Here is a 20309-nt window from a genome sequence, read left to right on the forward strand (position 1 = left end):
TAAGATTTTGAAAATGTGCACTTGAATAAGTGAGATATGAAATTATTTATAATGTAACTACTTATAAATTAATTATACTTAGTCAAACTTGATAAACAACAAATTGGCAAGTCACCATTCAGTTATTTAATCTGTAAATTAAGCTCTTTAAATTTTAATCTATCAACTAATTATTGTAGCTTCAGTATTAATCAGAAAGATTTTTAGCTTAATCTAAAAAGAAAGAGATTAACTGATATATTGCAGATATATCTGCAGATGCTTCCAAAGCTGACAAATCAATGTCTATATATACATATACACATATACATATACATACATAAACATATACACACACATAATGTTTTGCTTTGTTTTGGGAAGTGGTCTCACACTGTGACCAGACTGGCTTTAAATTTTCCTTGTGTAATTTCTTTTTCCATTCCCACAAATGTAAATGGATTTTGCTTTTTCTTGATATATCACTGAAATCACATAGCATTAGTTTTGTATGGCACTTCTTTTACTGAGCACAGCGCTTCTGTGATGCATTCATGTTGCTCATGTTTCAGTATGTTACATAATATTGCCAAGTAGTACTCTGTTGTATGAATGTGCCACAAATTATTATCCATGTACCAGTTAATGACTTGACAGTATATTCTTTGTTCAGCACTTCAGAAAGAATATGTAAGGTTTGTATTCTTTCTTCTATAATCAGTTGGTATAATTTCTAAGCAAACCCATCTAACTAAAGATTTTTGTCAATTTAATTCTCTTATACTTAGAGGAATAATGAAAGGCTTAGGCAGTTTGTTAGGACCTGTTTCATGGCTCATATACAGCTATCTTGTCCTCCCACAGCTGACTGGACAGCTCTTAGGAGGCTCTGTTATAAGTACACGAATCCTGATCTCCCACTTCCTGTCATCACATTGTAGATATTAATGTAGAGGTTTTAGAGAGACAAACATTTAGTCCACAGCAAGTCAGCTTCCTGTTGTTTTTCTTTTTTTAATGGGAAAGTTGTGTTTTGTGAACAAACACAAACAAAAAAGGAGAAGCTACTGGGATTTGTGATGTGAAATTCACAAAGAATCAATAAAAAGTTATGTTTTAAACATATATTTTTTAAAAAAGGAGATGCTAAAAAAGAGCATGAGAAATACATACACATGCAAATGTGTACACACACACACACACACACACAAGCCATACAAACTGAGTATTAGAAACCATAATATACAAGCAAAAGACCAGTAAGGTAAAAATAAAGCAAAACAAATAAAACCTAAAAACAAAAGCCCAAATAAAACAATATGGGACAAAAAAAAAAAATCTTCAGAAATACTTTTGAGTTTGTGTTATGTTGACCTTCTACTGCTTAGCTTGGGGCCTACCCTTACGTGTGTTTTATATACCCATTGACACTCCCTTGAGGAAAGTAATTTTCTCTTTTTAAGTGGTTATTAATGGGAGATAGCTTCTTGGCTGGGTATGGGAGCTCCTACTTATTTCTCCGTCTCAGTACTGGGACTCTGTTTGGTTTGGATCTGTGCTGGCCCTGTAAATTCTGCTATAGTCTGAGTTCATCTGTGCTTCAGCCCTGTTGTGTTTAGAAGACACTGTTTCCTTGGTGTCCTTCTTGCCGTCTGACTGTTAGAATCTTTCTGCCTCCTCTTCCACATAGTTCCCTGAACTCAGAGGGAAGGAATTTAATGAAAACATCTCATTTAATAAAGAGTGTTCCAAGATCTCCCACTCTCTGCACATTGTCCAGTTGTGGGTCTCTATATTAGTTCCCATCTATTGCAGGAACAAGCTTCTCTGATGATGGCTGAATGAGACCCTGATTTATAAGTATAGCAAAATGTCATTAGAAGTCATTTTGTTGCTACATTTCTTCTCAGAACAATAGTATTTGGATTTCCCCTGGGTCCCTAGGCTATCTACTACCAGGTTCTTGGCCACCGAAGCAGTGTCAGGCGTGGGTTCCATCTCAGAAAGAAGGCTTTAAATCTAATTAGATAGTGGTTAGTTACTCCCACAACTTTTGTGCAACTCTTGTACCAGCAGGCAGGTCACCACTGTAGATGGAAGGGTTGTAGCTGGGTTGGTGTTGACCTTTTTCCTCTGGTAGCATGCAGAGTACCTTCTAGTATGTTGAACACTAGTCCTTAGGGGTGAAGACACTGTTTAGGGACCAGACCAACTTCTGCATGTACAATGAAATATGGAGGTGTTGTCTTCAGCAATAGGGCCTTACCATCAGTTCACTGAGAGCAACCAATAGCTTTGGCAATAGCTGGCGTATTTGTAGCTTCTGTGGGGCCTTTTGACCAACAACTCAGTTAGATGTAACCCATTTCTGGAACTCAAGGTTAAACTTGGTAGTGAGAGATAGTCTAGTTAGGACTTTGTCTCCCCTCCTCCCCGGCTTTTTTTGGTAATTTCATTTAGATTTCTTTCATAAATGTATGTATTTTAAGAAGCTTTTTCTTTAGTAGGTTTCTGAATGATATCTCAAATGCCTTTTAATGTTAGCTGAACCTCCTTTCATTCTCTTCCTTACCCTTATCTTTCCTCTCCCTCTTTTTAATCATCCTGTTCCAGTCTCTCTGCTGGTTATAACTATATAATCTATTTCCTCTTGTTTGGGAGAGCCTCCCCTCCCCACTAACTCTTTATTCCTAACCTCTGTCGTTTTTCAGATAGTAGCATACCTACTGAAGGCTTAAAATCTATATATAAGAGATTACATATCATATTTGTCTTTTTGGGTATGGGTTACTTCACTCACAATTGCTGTGAGATATCTTTCTATATGCTGTGAATATGTGTTGCTCTGATTGGTGGATAAATAAAGCTGCATTGGCCTATGGCAGGGCAAGATGGAGCCAGGTGGGAAAATCTAATAGAGGTAGTGAAAGGAGAAAGGAGAGTAAAGGGAGACGCCAAACCACCATTCAAGGAGCAATATGTAATGGCTGCAAGGAAATGTAGTGGGTAGCTGTTCTTGTCAGGCCCTGAAGCACAGCCCCTAGTGAGGTAGCAGGTTACTCTTACACCTGCCTATTACCTTGAAGTACACGCCCCTGGGGCATGTCCCCTCGGGACCCTTAAGACCTGGGATGCTTGTATTCAGTCTCTCATTGCTACCTCTGGTTTTGGATGCTGGGACAGACCAGGACAGATCTCACTAGAGAAGATCATTGGACTGTGCCTTACCCTTCCAGGATCCTGCAACAAATTCCTTAATTCTCTTTTTTGAATTAGCCCCCAAATAAATTCCTTTGATCATTAAGCAGACGCTGTGGATTGCTAGTGATATAGTCCATTATCTGCCGCCCAACATTGGCTCAGTGGGTAAGAGCACTGACTGATGTTCCAGAGGACTTGGGTTCAATTCCCAGCACCCACAGGGATGCACCTGGCCCTCTGGTGATCCCTGGAAATCTTGCCCACCCATGCCCCCAAAAGCGACTGAGACTCTAGGCCTATAGACTGAAAATGGATGCTCCAACGTTGCAAAGGAGCTTTGGGTGACAGGTGCCAGCTGTCTCTGTCATTTCTAGAATTATAGAAGTTGCTTGCAATGCACTTCCTGTTTACTCAGGGGTCTTTGATGGAGTTGAAGACCAGATAGTTATAATTATAGCTTTCCTTAGTCATGATAAAAGATAAATTAGATATAAAACTTTAGACTCACAAAAATAGAGTAGATGGTAGAATATTTTCTAATTTTGTCAAATAAAAATAGACCAGATATTATAACTGTAATTCTTGCTTGATAACTGTTTTGTTATATGTAATTCTACTATGTTAAAGTTAAAGCCTTCCTTTTTGATTAGACAGAAAAGGAGAAGTGCTGTGGGATGTCTTTCTATGTGCTGTGAATTTGTGTTGCTTTGATTGGTTAATAAATAAAGCTGCATTGGCCTATGGCAGGGCAAGATGGAGCCAGGTGGGAAAATCTAATAGAGATAGTGAAAGTAGAAAGGAGAGTAAGGGGAGACACCAAACCACCATCCAAGGAGCAGCATGTAATGGGACGCAGGTAAAGCCATGGAACACATGATATATAGATTAATAGAAATGGGTTTATTTAAGATGAAAGAGCTAACTAGCAAGAAGCTTACCATAGGCCATACAGTTGGTAATTAATATAAGCTTCTGGGTGATTATTTTATAAGTGGCTGCGGGACCTCAGGGCTGGGTGGGACACAGGAAAACTTCTAGCTGCACAAAATGTTTTTTTGTTTTTTGAGTTCCATCCATTTAACTGCAGATTTCATAATTTCATTTTTTTTGGAGCTGAAAATATTACATAGTAAAATAAATATATCACATTTTCTTATTTATTTGTCTGTTGATGGACATCTAGTCTGTTTTCAATTCCTGGCCATTATGAATAGAATATCAATTAATATACTTGAGCAAGAATCTCTGTAATAAGATGTAGACTCTTTTTTTTTGGTATAGGCCCAAGAGTGGTATAGCTGGGTATTGAGGTATATCTATTCGGAGCTTCCTGAGGAACTGCCACACTGGTTGCCATAGTGTCCCTATAAGTCTACACTCCCAGCAGCAATAGATGAGTGTTCCCTTTACGCCACATCCCTGTCAGCATGAGCTGTCACTTAAGTTATTGATCTTAGCCATTCTGACAGGTATAAGATTAGAATCTCAAAGCGGTTTTGAGTTGCAGTTCCCTGATGGCTAAGGATGTTGAACATTTCTTTAAGTGTTTTCCAGTCATTTGTGTTTCATCTTTTGAGAACTCTGTTTAGTTCTGTGCCTTTTTTTTTTTTTTTTGGTGTTTCGAGACTGTTTGTTTCTTCGTGTAGTTTTGGTGCCTGTTCTGGATTTTGCTCTGTAGTCCAGGCTGGACTCAAACTCACAGAGATCTGCCTGGCTCTGCCTCCTGAGTCCTGGGATTAAAGGCATGCACCACTGCTTCCTGGCCTCTGCGCCTCATTTTTTAATTCAAGTATTTGTTTTCTTGTTTTTAGTTTCTCCTATATTTTAGATATTAACTCTCTATTTAATATGGAATTGGTAAAGATCTTTTTTCATTCTGTAGATGCTTGTTTGTCTGGATAATGATGTCTTTTTCCATGCAGAAGCTTATCAGTTTCATGAGGTCCAATGTATTACTTGTTGGTCTCAGTTTCTGTACTGTCTGTGTCTTATTCAGAAGGTCTTTTCCTGTGCCAATGAGTTCAAGACTGTTCCCCACATTCTCTCATCCATCAGATTCAGGGTATCTGGCCTTATGTTAAGACTCTTGATCCATTTGTATTTGAATTTTGTGCGGGATGATGAATATGGATCTATTTGCATTCTTCTACATTCAGACATCCAGTTAGACCAGCACTGTTTATTGAAGATGCTATCTTTTTTTCCTGTATGTATTTCTGGCTTCTTTATCAGAAATCAGGTGTCCATAAGTATGTGGACTTATTTCATGTATTTAATTCAGTTCTTTGATTGAAGTGTTTGTTCTTATGATAATACTGTACTATATTTATAACTGTAGCTCTGTAGTACAACTTTGAGATCAGGATGGTGACACCTCCAGCAGTTCTTTTATTGTTCAGGATTGTTTTAACTTTTCTGTTTTGTGTGTGTGCGTGTTTCCATATGATGCTGAAAACTGTCATCTTGATTTCTGTGAAGAATTTTGTTGGAAAATTAATGGGTATTGTGCTGAATCTGTAGTTTGGTAGGATGGCCATTTTTGATTGGATGGTCATTTTTAGTATATTAATCCTACTGATCCATAAGCATAGACTATCTGTCAATCTTCTGATTGTAACAGGTCTTTTTTTGAACCACCAGCTCCTGAGTAACGACACAGAAACTTCTTATTAAGTATAAAGTTTAGCCTTAGCTTAGACTTGTTTGCAGCAAGCTCTTAAAACTTAAATTAACACATTTATATTAATTTATGTTCTGCCGCGTGGCTTATTACGTCTCCTCAGTACTTTATGTCCGACCTCCTCCACTTCTGGCTGGTGAATCTCTCGAATCAGCCAGATTCTTTCCCAGAGTTCTTATCTCTACCCAGAAGTCCCACCTATCCTCTCCTGCCTAGCTATTGGCTGTTTAACTCTTTATTAAACTAATCAGAAGGTGTGTTAGGCAGGTGAGATAAAACAGAGACACATCTTCACATAGTGTACAAAATGATTATCCCAACAGTGATATTTTCATTTTCTTTCTTCAATGTCTTAAAGTTTCTATTATGTAAGTTTTTCATTTGCTTGGTTAGTATTACCACAGTATTACATTTTTTGAGGCTGTTGTGAAAGTATTACTTTCCTGATTTCTTTCCGAGTGTATTTGCTATTAGTATAAAGCAGTGATTCTCAATCTGAAGGTTGCATATCAGATATTTTACACATTAGATATTTACATTATGACTCATAACAGTAGAAAACTTACAGTTATTAAGTAGCAACAAAATAATTTTATGGTTGGGGCCACCACAACATGAATTGCATTAAAGGATCACAGCATTATAGGAAGGTTGAGAAACACTGGAAAGGAAGACTACTGATTATTTCATGTTAATTTTTTATATGCTACCTGGCCCAAAATGTTTGTCAGCTGTAGAAGGTTCCTTTTAGAGTCCCTAGGATCATTTATGTTTAAAACCATATTATCGACACATAAAGATTCTTTGACTTCTTTCTTTCCTATTTGCCTCCCCTTGGTCTTCTTCAGTTGTCTTATTGCTCTAGCTAAGACTTTAAGAACTACATTGAAGATATAGGGAAAGAGTGAATGCCCTTGTCCTGTTCCTGATTTTAATGGAAATGCTTTGATTTTTCTCTCCTTTTAGGTAGCTCACAACCACTGTGAATCCAGCCCAGGGAATCTAACACTCTCTTCTGCCCTTCATGGGCACCTACATGCATGTGGGGTATTGGTCTCCCATTATCAGTGTGTGAAGATCAATATGTGATTTAAGCTGTAGAAGTGTTTTAGGGTCACTTATATAGACTATCATATCATCTGCAAATACTTTGACTTCTTCCTTTCCAGTTTGTATCCCCTTGATCTCCTTGAGTTGTTTTATTGCTCTAGCTAGGACTTCAAGTACTATACTAAATAGTTATGGAGAGAGTGATCAGCCTTATCTTGTTCCTGATTTTAGTGGAGTTGCTTTGAGTTTCTCTCCATTTAGATTGTTGTTGGCTATTGGCTTACTGCAATTGTCCTTTATTAAATTTAGGTATGTTCCTTGCATCCCTGATCTCTCCAAGACTTTCATCGTGAAGGGGTATTGAATTTTGTCAAAGACTTTTCCAGCATCTGACAAGATGATCATATGTTTTTTTCTTTCAGTTAGTTTATATGGTGGAATACATTGACATATTTTCCTATGTTGACCCGTCCCTGCATCTCTGGGATAGAGCCTACTAGATTATGGTGGATGATCTTTTTGGTGTATGATTCTGTCTTCTATCTCTTGTGTCTCTTAGTGATGCTTGTGTCTATAGTTCCTATTTGCTTACCTATATTTTCCATCTCCAAGATTCCCTCAGTTTGTGTTTTCTTTATTGCTTATATTTCGATTTTCAAGTCTTGAACAGTTTTTTTCACTCATTTACTTTTTCTTGGCATTCTTTATGGAATTTATTATTTTCCTCTCATTGTGTTGTTCTGGATTATTATCATCAGAAAGTTGGTTTCAAGGTCATTTTCTTGAGCTTCAGCTGTGTTGGCATTCAGGGCTTGCTGTAGTAGGATGGCTGGGCTCTGGTGGTGACAGGTTACCCTGGCTATTGTTTGTGTTCTTTACTGGCCTCCAGGCATCTATCTGGCTTTGGAGTAATTATAGGTTTAGGTGCCCATTTCTGAGTTTGTCTTTGTTGAATGGGTGTTTTTTCCCCTTGGTTTCTGTTTCCTCTCTGGTCTTCTGGCCTTAGTGGCCTGTAGTTCTGGGGGTAGGCATGTCCTCTGTTCCGGTAGGGTGCCTCTCCTGGGGTTCTGGAGGCTTATGTGGCCTCTGGGGTTCTGAGTGTCCACTTTGCCTCTGGGGTTTGGAGGTTCTCAGGACTGGCCTGGACTCTGGTAGAGCAGGGGCCTGGGTTTCTGGATACTGGGATGCCCTCTGGTAGAGCAGGCTGCTTCAGCCGCAGTTGTGTGGGCCACAATATGGTGACTAGGAGAGGGGCGCTGTAGGGGGTAGGATTGGAGGGCTCTGAGGAAGTGCTGGCCTTCTGCCTGCAGGGGCTTACCTGGGGTTCTGGGAACCTGTATGGCCTCCAGAAAAGCAGGGGGCTTCTGCTAGAGTTGTGGGCCAGGATAGGGCGAGAAGGGGAAGGGGCTGTTGGGGGAAGGATGGGCAGGCTCTGAGAAAGTGTTGGAGGTTCTGCGAGCAGGACGTGCTTTCATTTTTTGTTTGTTTGTTTGTTTTAATGCTGTCTTCTGCAGAACACAGTTTTCATTTTGACAAATTCTATTTTAATAAATTTGTCTTTTATAGATGATGTGTTTGGTGATATGTAAAAATTCATTGATTTAATCCACAATATGAAGATCTTTCTCTTCTCTTTTAAATAATTATAGTTCTTCATTTTAAATTTAAGTATGATCTACTTTGAGTTATAGTTTCTTTTGTGTGTGATACTAGGCTTAGGTCAATTTTTTTAAAATATGAATATTTTAAGTTTTCGATTGTAACACTAGTCATCAAAAAGACTGTGTCTTTACAAAATCTAATTTGCTTAACAAATTAGATTTATCTTCAAGTATTTATTAAATATAACGTATATAAAGCCAGGCGGTGGTGGTGCACGCCTTTAATCCCAGCACTCGGAAGGCAGAGCCAGGCGGATCTCTGTGAGTTCGAGGCCAGCCTAGTCTCCAAAGCGAGTTCCAGGAAAGGCGCAAAGCTACACAGAGAAACCCTGTCTCGAAAAACCAAAATAAATAAATAAATAAATAAATAAATAAATAAATAAATAAATAAATAAATAAATATAACGTATATAATATAAATATATTTATATCCAAGTATTAGATCAGTTATTATGAATGATATTTTTTAAAAATTTCAGTGTCAAATCTTTCACTTTTAGTTTGTAACTTATCTATTTTGTGTACATATCTTATGAACTTTGTATTTTATAACATTAGAAAATTTGCCTGTTTGAATTTTTGGATTTTTTTGGATAGAATTCTTGAGTCTTTTTGACTATACAACCATATCATTTGTATATAGGGTATTTTAGTATTTTATTGTTGTATTACTTTAATTTATTTTCCATGCCATATTTCTCTGGCTTGGACTCCCAATTCTGTTCTTTTTCTTTTTAAAGATTTGTTTTATTTTTAGTAGTGTCTATATATCTGGGTAAGCATATGCCATGTGTGTTGGGGTGTTCTTGCTGGCCAGCTAGAGTTGCAGAGAGTTGTGAGTTTTCTGATATGGATGCTGAGAACCGACCTAAGGTCTTCTGGAATTGCAGCAAGTGCCCTTAACTGCTGAGCCGAGCCATTTTTCCACATCCCTCCCCCACCCCAGATCTGTTTCACTGTGAATGGTGAACAATGTTTTTTGCTTTGTTCCTGATTTGGGGGGTAACCATTCAGTCTTTCATCATGAAGAAAGATACAACTATAGATCTTTTTCTTGATGTCCTGTGTTAGCTACTTTTACACAAGTGTGATCCAAAATGCTTGAAAGAATAACTTAAAGGAGAAAAGAAAACATTTGTTTTCTGGCTCATCCTTTCAGAGGGTTCAGTCCATGGTTGGTTGGCCCATAAACCAGAGCAAAACATTGAAAAGGAGTGTGTGGAAGAGGAAGTTCTTCACTCTCTGGTAGACAAGGAGGGAGAAAGAGAACTAGACCTTAGGGTTAGCCTTCCCAGTAACCTACTTCCTCTACCTAGGCCTATTTCCTAGGATACCTATCCAAATAACATCACCAGGAGGGGACCATATGTTCAAACATGAATCTGTGGAAGGTATTTTCTATATGAACCATAATATGCACACTGAAGAAGTTTCTTTATGTTTGTCCTTTGCTGAGCATGTGTATTTTACAGCAGATGCTGATTATGTCAAATGTATTTCTTGCAACAACAAATTTGTATCTTTTCTTTTCTCAACTGCTGATCTGATATATTCATTTACTTTTGAATAGTGAATCATCTTTGCATTCCTAGGATAAACCTCATTTGATTGTGATTTGTTGCTCGATTCAATTTGCTCATTTATTTTTGTGTTTTTTATCTTCTTTTATTATCAGAGTAATGCTTACCTCATACAATAAGATGAAAAGTATTCATTTTCTTGAAATATCTAGAATTAAAAATTTGTGTTAAATGTTTAATAGGTTTAGCAAATAGAACAATTTTATTATGGTTCTTTCTATAGATAGGGGGTTCTATCTATTCTTTAAATCATTATTGATTTAGAAACATTTATTCAGATGATCTATTTCCTATTATGTTAGTGTGGGCAGTTTTGGATGATTTAAACTACAGAGAACTTCCCAGTCTTCTTCGTGTATCCTTTTACTATGTTCTCATATCTTGATTTTCTTTGTAACTATTACTAGAGGGTTTCATTGATTTTTTTCTATTGTTTTTATTTGTTTAATAGATTTCTACTCTTTATTATTTTTCATTATTTTATATTTGTTTTCTTGCTCTTTAAGGTAGGAACTTAGATTATTGACTTGACTCCATTATTCTCTAAAGCAGCATTTGATAATATAAATGTCTTCCTAGGCACATTTTTAGCTGTATCTCCCAAATTAGCACTAGTTTAGCTACATTTCAACAATTCTCATAGTCATTCAATTAAACATTTTTAGTTTTCTCTGTAATTTCCCTTTTAATTATGTAAATTATTTAGGTGTGAGATGCTAGATTTCTAATGTCTCTTCCTTTTATGTCTTTATTATTGACTTCTAGTTTTATTCCATTCTGATAAAAACATGTTGTATGACTAGTTCTTACAGATGATCACAGGTTTCCATTATGAGTCAGGAAATGGTCAGTCCCATTGAACATTCCACATATTGTATGTACTAGCTGGATTATGTATTACATAAATGGTAGATCAAGTCAAGCTTCTGGTGCTATTTTCTGTTGTTTATCTCAACTCATTTCTGTTCACTTCTCAATAATTACTAATAGACATGTTGAATTCTCTACTTGTTCCTTATATCTCTTTTTTCTTTTGGTTTTAGGTTTTGATATTTGAATTTTTGAGCATTCCATTTTGAGCATTCCATTTGTCTTATATACATTTAACATTGCATCTTCTTGGCTATTTGACTTTTCATCTCCTTAGTTATTTTATTGATTCAAAATGTGTATTGTCTGATATTAATATAGCCACTCTCAATGTTTTTTAATGAATTTACACATAATATGTCATCATCCATTTTTTTCGTGCCTTTTATGTATTGCTTGAAATGAGTTTCTTGTATATAGATGTGTATATTATTTTTAAGCCACTCTGATAATCACTCTCATTTACTTAATGTAGGTGTGCCATTTAATGTAATATTTTATATATTGAGGTTTATCCCTATCATTTTATTACTAAATTTCTATTATGTCTATTTTTATTTCTGCTTTTCAGTTCTTGAATTTTTATGGTCTGTTTGGACAGCTTATAATATTTCATTTTAATTTCTCTATTGTTTTTATTTCATTTGTCCCTTTAAAACTCTTTTTGAGACAAGGTCTTATGTGATCTCAAGAGACTTTGAAGTTATGTATCCAAGGCTGGCCTTGAACTCCTGATCCTCCTGCCTCCATCTCTCAAGAGCTGGAATTATAGGTGTGTGGTACCATACCTCCCTTGAATTTTAAAATATATCTGTAATCAATACCTGTTTTCTCTCTCTCTCTCTCTCTCTCTCTCTCTCTCTCTCTCTCTCTCTCTCTCTCTCTCTCTGTGTGTGTCTGTCTGTCTGTCTGTGTGTATGTGTGTTGATTACCCTAGAAACTCTAATACATTCATGCATTCCTTAAGGACATAGATATTCTGAAAAATGAGCCAGTAGCAAACTTAGATGATATAGGTCACTTACTTGACATAACGTACTGACATACTCAAGAGAAGTAGTAACATGATATACATAAGGTTATTGGTTGTGAAGCTCAGTAAACCATTTTATAGTATATAATTAGACCCTTTATACTTTACAATAACAATTAAAAGTATAGTGTGGCAGCTGGGTGGTGGTGGCATGTTTCTTTAATCCCAGCACTCGGGGGATAGAGATAGGTGGATCTCTTGAGTTCAAGGCCAGCCTGGTCTACAAAGTGAGTTCCAGGACAGCCAGGGCTGTTACATAGAGAAACCCTATCTCGAAAAACAAAACAAAAACAACAACAACAAAAGAAGTATAGTGTGTCAAATACGTAAATAGGTAACACAGTTTATTATCATTATCAAGTATAATGATATTACTTAAAACTTTATATCCTACACTTTTATGTGACTGCAGTAAAGTGTGTTTGTTCACATCAGCGTGATCACACACATAAGAGAAGTGGATGTGATTTTATAGTGGCAAGGATGCACTAGGAACTTTTTGGTTCCATTGTAATTTTATGATACCACTGTCACATGTGCATTCCTGTCATTGGCTGGAGTATTATACATTATATGACTGCATTATGTATTTATCTCCTTGTAGAATACTTAGCACATAGTGTCAGTTATCTCTTCAGTTGGAAAGTGAGAATGTTACTGTAATATAAACCTTTAATCCTTTATTCTGTGTTGTAGGTTTTGCTTGTTTGCTTGTTTCCTTTTAGTGCTGGGAGTCAAGCACAGGGCCTTTTGCATGCTATACAAAGTGCTCTACCACTGATAAATATTCTCTTTCCCCATATTAGAGTTTAATTTTTTTTTTACTCTTTGTATTGTGTGTATGTGCATATGTGTGTTTGGTTATATGCATGTCAAGGTGTGTGTATGGAGGTCAGAGGACAACTTGCAGAAGTTGATATCTCTTTCCATCCTGTGGGTCCTGGGAATTGAACTCAGGTCATCAGGCTTGGAAGAAGACATCTTTTCCATCTGAGCCATTTTCACCAGCCTGCAACACACACACACACACACACACACACACACACACACACACACACACAGTTACATTTGTATACATTGGAAACCTTGTTGGATAATGTTAATAATTATTGGTTTCAATTGGCAAGTATATTTTAATAATTTTAAGAGATTACATTTAACATTTCCCAAGAAATTTTGTTATTTGGGGCAATTTGGTTTTTCTGTTTTCACTATTTTTAATACTCTTCACCCCTTGTCATCTTTCATCTTTTTCAGATTATTTTTCTGGAGCCTGAAGATCTTTTATTTTCTAAAATTCCCATTTTAAACTTTTGCCTGAAAATATCTTTTGTTCACTTTATTTTTGCTGTGTTGTGAGGTGCTTGTCTTTCACCATATTTGAGATAGGGTGAGGTGCTTGTCTGTCACCATATTTGAGATAGGGTTTGTTTGTTGATTGCTGCTTTGTAAACCAAGCTGTCTTGTCCACACGCTTCCAGGGTCTCCTGTCTCTTGAGGTAGTAACATTGTGATTACAGGTGTGGACAACTGGACTTGGGTTCTTTAATGATTTCTAGGGGTTCAAATATATGTATCCAGGCCTGGGCTGCAAGTGCCTCCCCCACTGAGCCATCTACACAGCCCATTGTATTATTAGAAAGTTGTCTTTTATGTGATTAATTAGAAGGAGACAGATTTTTAAAATTTCAGTACCTTATAGAATAATTTGATTTTTACTGACTTCATTACTTGAGAACAGTCTATCAGCACATAGCTGCTTCAGAAATAATTTGATTGCTTTTCTTCACACTAGTTCCTTTTACTAGCGTTGCTCTACTTACCATGTCTTTGGTTTAGTTTCACTATAGTTGTTCATGTGTGTCTTGCTTTAACTTTCAGCTCACTGCTAAGCTCCCTTATTTTGTGAGCTGTAGTTCACTATTGATGTTGAGTTTTTACTGTCCTGTATTACAATGTTTTACATTTTCCTTCTTATATTTGTCAATTCCAGTGTATATTTTATGTTCTTTTTATGATTTCCTGTTCTCTACCAATTCTAAATTTCATTGTAATCCCTTTTACCCAATTTAGTTATTTTTATAAACTGTAACTTCATTGTATATACCTTCAGTGGATTTATTTCTGTTGTCTCCGAGTGTAATGTAGCATAATTCTAATCTAGTTTCAGTGGTTGAAGTCCTGTTTTTTTGTTGTTTTTTTTTTTTAACACTGTCAACATTTTTCTAGTCTGAAAATCTCAAGCTAAAATACTCCAAGTTCTGTACCTTTTTGAGTGCTTACCATGATGTTACCAGAAGAAAGTTCCATACCTAATCTAATGAGACTAGTTGTAGTCAAAATGAAGGTACATTACTAATGTTACATAAATTATGTTCGTATAAATATGTAAATATTTTAAAATAAAAATTAAAAAAATACTTCAGCTCTCTAGCATTTCTGATAAGGAATAGTCAACCTCCAGGATATCTTAGTGAGAAAGAGTTGATCCAAATTATGTTGATTACCATTACTAGAATAGGAATTTTCTTTCATTTTATTCCCATATACCAGAGCATCAAGAGAACAGTTTTTTTTATTCTTTCTTTATATTGTGTATATAAAGTAAATTAAGACACATTCCTTTAAGGCTTCACTATTCATCATAAAAAAGCCCTTTCTCTTTTTTTGCTGTTTGGTGTTTCTGAAACAGTGCTTCACTTTGTCATATATGTAGCTCATTTTTACTGGTATATGCAGCTCATTGTCTTTCTGTCCTGAACTCATCATTCATGTCTATGTGAGTCCAGAACTGAAAGTGTTACAGCTAAGTGGGGGGAGGGGGAGGTACCCTGGTAGTCAGGAGCCAAGGAATACCACAAAGTCACACCACACAGCAAACCTCATATAAGAGATTTATTGGGAAAGACACAGAGGGTGACTGCCTCTGCTCAGGAGAGAAGCAGCAGAGAACTGAGCAGGAGCAAGCTTTATATAGTGTTGAGGGGGGAGCTTTCCAGGATGGCCTGAGAGTGGAGGGATTCTGTGGCCTGATCTTAGGGAAATTTCTGCCTTCCCAGTGCTGGAATTAAAGGCATGCACTCCTGAACCCTACTCTAAGCTTTTCTTTAGTTTCTTTTCACATGTTGGAAACTTAGCTGGGTGGGGTCTTGCCCTGAGGTCACCACTCGATTAATTCCTTTTCTTAATCTATTTACCTCCTTGAACACAGGACTTAATTCCATTCCACTGTTTGGTGTTTCTTTTCTCCTTAAATTTTACATTTTGTAATTTCCTCTGCTCAGCTTGCTCCTTTTCATTATAATTTTTCATGAGAGTTACCATTAATAACTACACAACAGAGTCTATACTAGGCTGTTTAGAGATTTCTCCTGCCACAGGAATTAATCCAAAACTTTCAGTTTAGCTTCAGGCAAACTTTTTTGATAAGGGCAAATACCTTCTTCACCAAAATATCACAAGAATGATCTCTAGGCAATATACTAAAATTCTTCTCTGTAACCTCCTGAGCAAGCCTCCTCCCGCCCCCTAGTTCATCAAATCACATTCAACACTGCTGGTTTTCATGCTAGTATGGCCCATTAAGCAGTGCTTAATGTGTTCAACAGCTTTTCTAATCCACAGTCCCAAGGTCCATATTCCTTCAAACAAAAACATGGTCAGGCCATAACAGCAATACCCACTCCTTGTACCAACTTTTGTCTTAGTTAGGGTTTCTATTGCTGTGAAGAGACACCATGATCATGGCAACTCTTATAAAGGAAAACATTTAATTGGGGTGGATCACTTACAGTTCAGAGGTTCAGTGCATTATCTTCATAGTGGGGCATAGTGGCATGCAGGCACACATGATGCTGGAGTAGCTGAGAGTGCTACATCTTATAGTCAACAGGAAGTCAGCTGAAACACTGGTCAATATCTTGAGCATATGAAACCTCAAAGCCCACCCCCACAGTGATACACTTCTAACAAGGCCATACCCATTCCAACAATGTCACACCTCCTAATAGTGTCACTCCCTATGAGCTTATGGGGGCCAATTACGTTCAGACTACCACAGTATCGAAACCATGCTGAAGGGTAGGCCCAACTGTAGATGACCAACACAAAATGAACTCAGTGGTATTTTTTATAGACTTTTGTCTCAAAATCCTTTGTTTGGACCTGTTTGTTACTAATCTTTTGCATATATATTATGGTTTCTGAGCTTTGTGTTTTTTATGCTTTTTATTTATTTAATTTAATTTTTTAAATTCTGGTTTGTCTCTTTTGTTTGCCTACTTGTTTTCTTTCTTTTTTTCCTCGTTTATTTTTATTTAATCACAAAGAGTCCAACAAAGTTCCATAATATTTGTCACACTTCACCTCTTTTTGGTTATTATGGAATTGTGAAATTGAAAAGGCAAATAAAACAATGCCATCTGTCATAGAGTATACCAAGCCTAATGGTCTTCTTATATGAATAGACACATATGACTATTATTTTGATATCACATATTGAAAATTTGTAAATATAATGCCTTACTTTTGTCTAAAATTATGTAAAGACGTCTTCCCAGAATATAGTAAAGTACCAGCTTCATACTTCTCTCTCTTGATTCATAATACATCCTAGTACCTTAAGTACTGGGTTAAGTGTTGACTCCTTAGAGGTCTACAGAACTAACTTGGTTAAGTACTGACTCCTTAGAGGTCCACAGAACTAACTGAGTTAAGTACTGACTCCTTAGAGGTCCACAGAACTATGCTTCTAAACCTGTTTGTTTCCTAAAAGGAGAGAAAAAGAAGGGGCATAGAATTGGGTGGGTGGGGAGGTGGGGGAGAGTTTGGGGAGGAAAACTGTGATAGATTACATGGAAAAGTTATTTTAAATTCTCTCTCTCTAGTTTTAGTTTTTTCCAAGAGATTCTCACTTAAAGATAAGCCCCCTGCCCAACAGAAAATGAACTCAATGATATTTTTGTAGACTTTTTGTCTCATATTGCTTTTTTTTTTTTTTGTCTTACTGGGCTTTTGCTTATATATTAAGGTTTCTGATTATGTGTTTTTCTGATTTTGTTAATATATGCACACACACACACACACACACACATACACATAGAGAGAGAGAGAGCAGTCTTAAAAGTGCATATTGATGAAACATTGTCATAAATAAGGCCTTGTTTGAATTAGTTGGAGACTAATATGAATAGGAGACAGAAAATAATCAAAATGGCTAGAACAGAAAGAGAGATCACAGTCTGAAATGGGGTCAGAGAAACAGGGGTTTACCTCTGCAGGGTCTTGTAAACCAGGTTAAGGATTTTGTTCTCTATCTTAAGAGTAACAGGATACCTTTGAAGTGTTTTAATCTGATGAGTGACATGATCAGATTAGTGTTTTGAAAAGATCACTCCAGCTGCACTGTGGCATACAGATTGCAGAGATAAGAGTGGTGAAGAGAAGCCAGATAAGGAACATAGTAATCGGGGAGAGATGGAAAAGTAGCTTGGTCTAGGGATTTGCCATCAGACACATCAGCATGTGGACTAGAAACACTAATGGTGATCAGTTGACGTTATGGTCTGTGCACCAGAATGATGCAGTCACTTTTCCTAGGCTAGAGTTACTTTGGAAGAAACGATGCTATAATGGGTAAAACCACACTTTTATCTTTGATGTGCCGAATTTCTAGAACCTTTAGAACATTCATGAGGGGGAATAAAGTAAGCCGGAAACCATGTAAGTGTAGTACTTGGAGAATTTTGCTCTGGAGTCAGATTTTCAAGTCCTTTCTGTCATTAATTTTTTAGGTATTTACTCAGAAATAGACAATTATAGAGACTTGTAAAAAGGGAGGCTACAGTGGCCAAAACAATATTTCCCATATGGCATAATTAAATCACAGTCTCTACAGGATCTGATCCTTGGGCCACAACAAAGATAAGTACATTGTGCTATGGATTACTTTGGATGCTGTTAAAACAAGTCTGGCACTATTGTTCCTACTGGAGATTGCAAAGATGAATAAGACACGGTCTTTGATCTTAAGAAACATCCATCTAGTTGGAGTCAGACACACTAATAATGAAACAATGTAGTGTGAGTACTGTGACGGAGATGTCTATTATATTAGGGATGCATGTTGAAGCACAGACAGCTAACCCCAGATTAGATAAGCAGAGAAGGTTTTCTTGAAGTGGTGACAACCAAGCTATCTGGAAGAACATAGAAGAACTAGGTAGGAAAAGGAACTAGGAATGGGAAACACAAAAACAAAATTAAGGTAAGAGAGATCAAGGAATGTTATGAAAATACTTTTATAATCCCCTCCTCCACACTTTAGGTGAAATTACAATTTCATTGTTAAAAACTAATAACCCAGAAGATTCCTCTGGAAACAAGAGGGCGATATCAAACATCGTTGGTTCTTCCATTTCCTCTTTCTGCTTTTTTCCCCCCTCTGTTTCCTCCTCTCCTCTCCTTTTGTAAGTTACATACTTATATAATATTATATAAAAGCATATGTGCAGTAAAGCCTCATCTGCCAGATCACTTCCTAAGATTGTGTGCCCTTGTTTATTCATCTCTTAGACATTCTCTTCTCAGAGATCTTTTCATAAAACTGTAAGTAAATACAATGATATGTTTTAGGGTATATATATATATATATATATATATATATATATATATATATATATATAGTTCATTCTGGTTAAAAAATAAAATAAAAGGAAGATATAGGAAGTGCTACAGGAGTTTTGATTGAGAGATTTTATACCAAAGAAACAGCACTAAGCAGAAGGCATTGGTGGCCCAGGGACCACCTAGGAATGTTGCAGTAAGTAGTGTTGAGAGTAGTGATGAACCTCTCAGCTAGTGACAGCTGAGAAAGAAGGAATGTTATCCCTTTTTGATGTGACCTAGCTTTAGAATCTTCCCAGTTATTGAATACAGGATGATAATGTAGAGGCCCTAAGGGTGCAGGTTGGAGAATTGTTTAAATGTTATATGGGAGACAGAGTATAAACCCAGAGGGTTTATCCATGTAAGGAGTGACAGGAGTTAAAACAGAAGCCTAACTTCACATCTTGCTTATTCATAGCTCTTGCACAGTGTCTTAGGGGCCTGGTCCAGCTTTATTCTTTCCTTTAAGTTGGGTGATCTCTGGCAAGTTAATCTCTTTGTCTTCTTTTCCTTCTGCAAAGTGGCCCCAATAAACCTAACTACTTCCAGGATTATATAAGTAATAGAGGAGATAATGTGTATGGAAGGGTTTGTATTGGGAAGCCATTTATTTAATCATTTGAAACTAGTAGAGAATGATATATGTCAACTTATTCTGAAAACTGGCCAATAGTTGTAAAAGACCACTTGAGTTCCTTGAATTCGATCGATCTCCCGTACACAGTAGGGGATTAGACTCAGCGATAACCCACACATTCCAATTCTGGGGTGATGCCTGACCTAGACATCTTTGAATCTAAAATTGTATGTTTTATAAGGTAGATTTCAGTATAAAAACTAATTCTGTCTGGTAGTGTTAATTTCTTGATTTATATTCATTAAGGCCAATACCATTTATCTTTATATACATAACTTTATTATACATTTAAAGTTTATTTTCATATGACTACTTTCTTGTATAATTCCTTGTGTTGCTGTTTGAACCATAAAAGGTACTTATTATGTATATCTTTTTAAAAATGGTTATCTTGTACTTTTGAGACTATTGTTCGCCTTACTCCTTTTAATCTGCCTATGAGGAATCCAAGCTGAATGGTAGGGAGCTGTGAAAATCCAGTTAGTGTGAGCTGTAATCTTTTTACTGGCTTCAAGTAGTTAGAGTACCATGCAGACACCCTGCAGATAACTAAGTCAGAATATACAGTAATCACCTCAACATGGATCCTGCCTTTGCTGTGGTAAAACTGTAGTAAAAATCACTGACAAACGTTTACTTTTTAGAAAAATATTGGTCATGATATCAAATAAATGAGGGTTAAATATTAAAGGCTGTATTTGCAGGTAGACAACCAAGTGTTTGTGAAAAGCATCGATTTCTGAATATTTGTTATTATGCAGTGTTTATGATATTCTTTGACTGTCATAAAGGAGGAAAGCAGCATTAGAGAAAGGATATTGTTAATCCTCTAATCTTTCAGTTGTCTTCTACTTATACTACAAATGGAAAACAAGAACTATTAAAATAATCAAGCTTTTCTCCTATAGTAAAAGACAAGAAGACGGAATATGGCTCCTCTTTTTTTCTTATA

The 20309-nt window shown here is 36.5% G+C and overlaps 1 protein-coding gene across 1 annotated transcript in view; it reads left to right on the forward strand.

Moving 5' to 3' along the window:
• Rsrc1 (arginine and serine rich coiled-coil 1) overlaps window positions 1–20309 on the forward strand; it is a 323363-nt gene that overhangs the window by 92036 nt on the left and 211018 nt on the right. The gene's annotated exons all lie outside the window — the stretch shown is intronic.

This window comes from Peromyscus eremicus, chromosome 6 (assembly GCF_949786415.1).
Source record: "Peromyscus eremicus chromosome 6, PerEre_H2_v1, whole genome shotgun sequence".
Classification (NCBI taxonomy): domain Eukaryota; kingdom Metazoa; phylum Chordata; class Mammalia; order Rodentia; family Cricetidae; genus Peromyscus; species Peromyscus eremicus.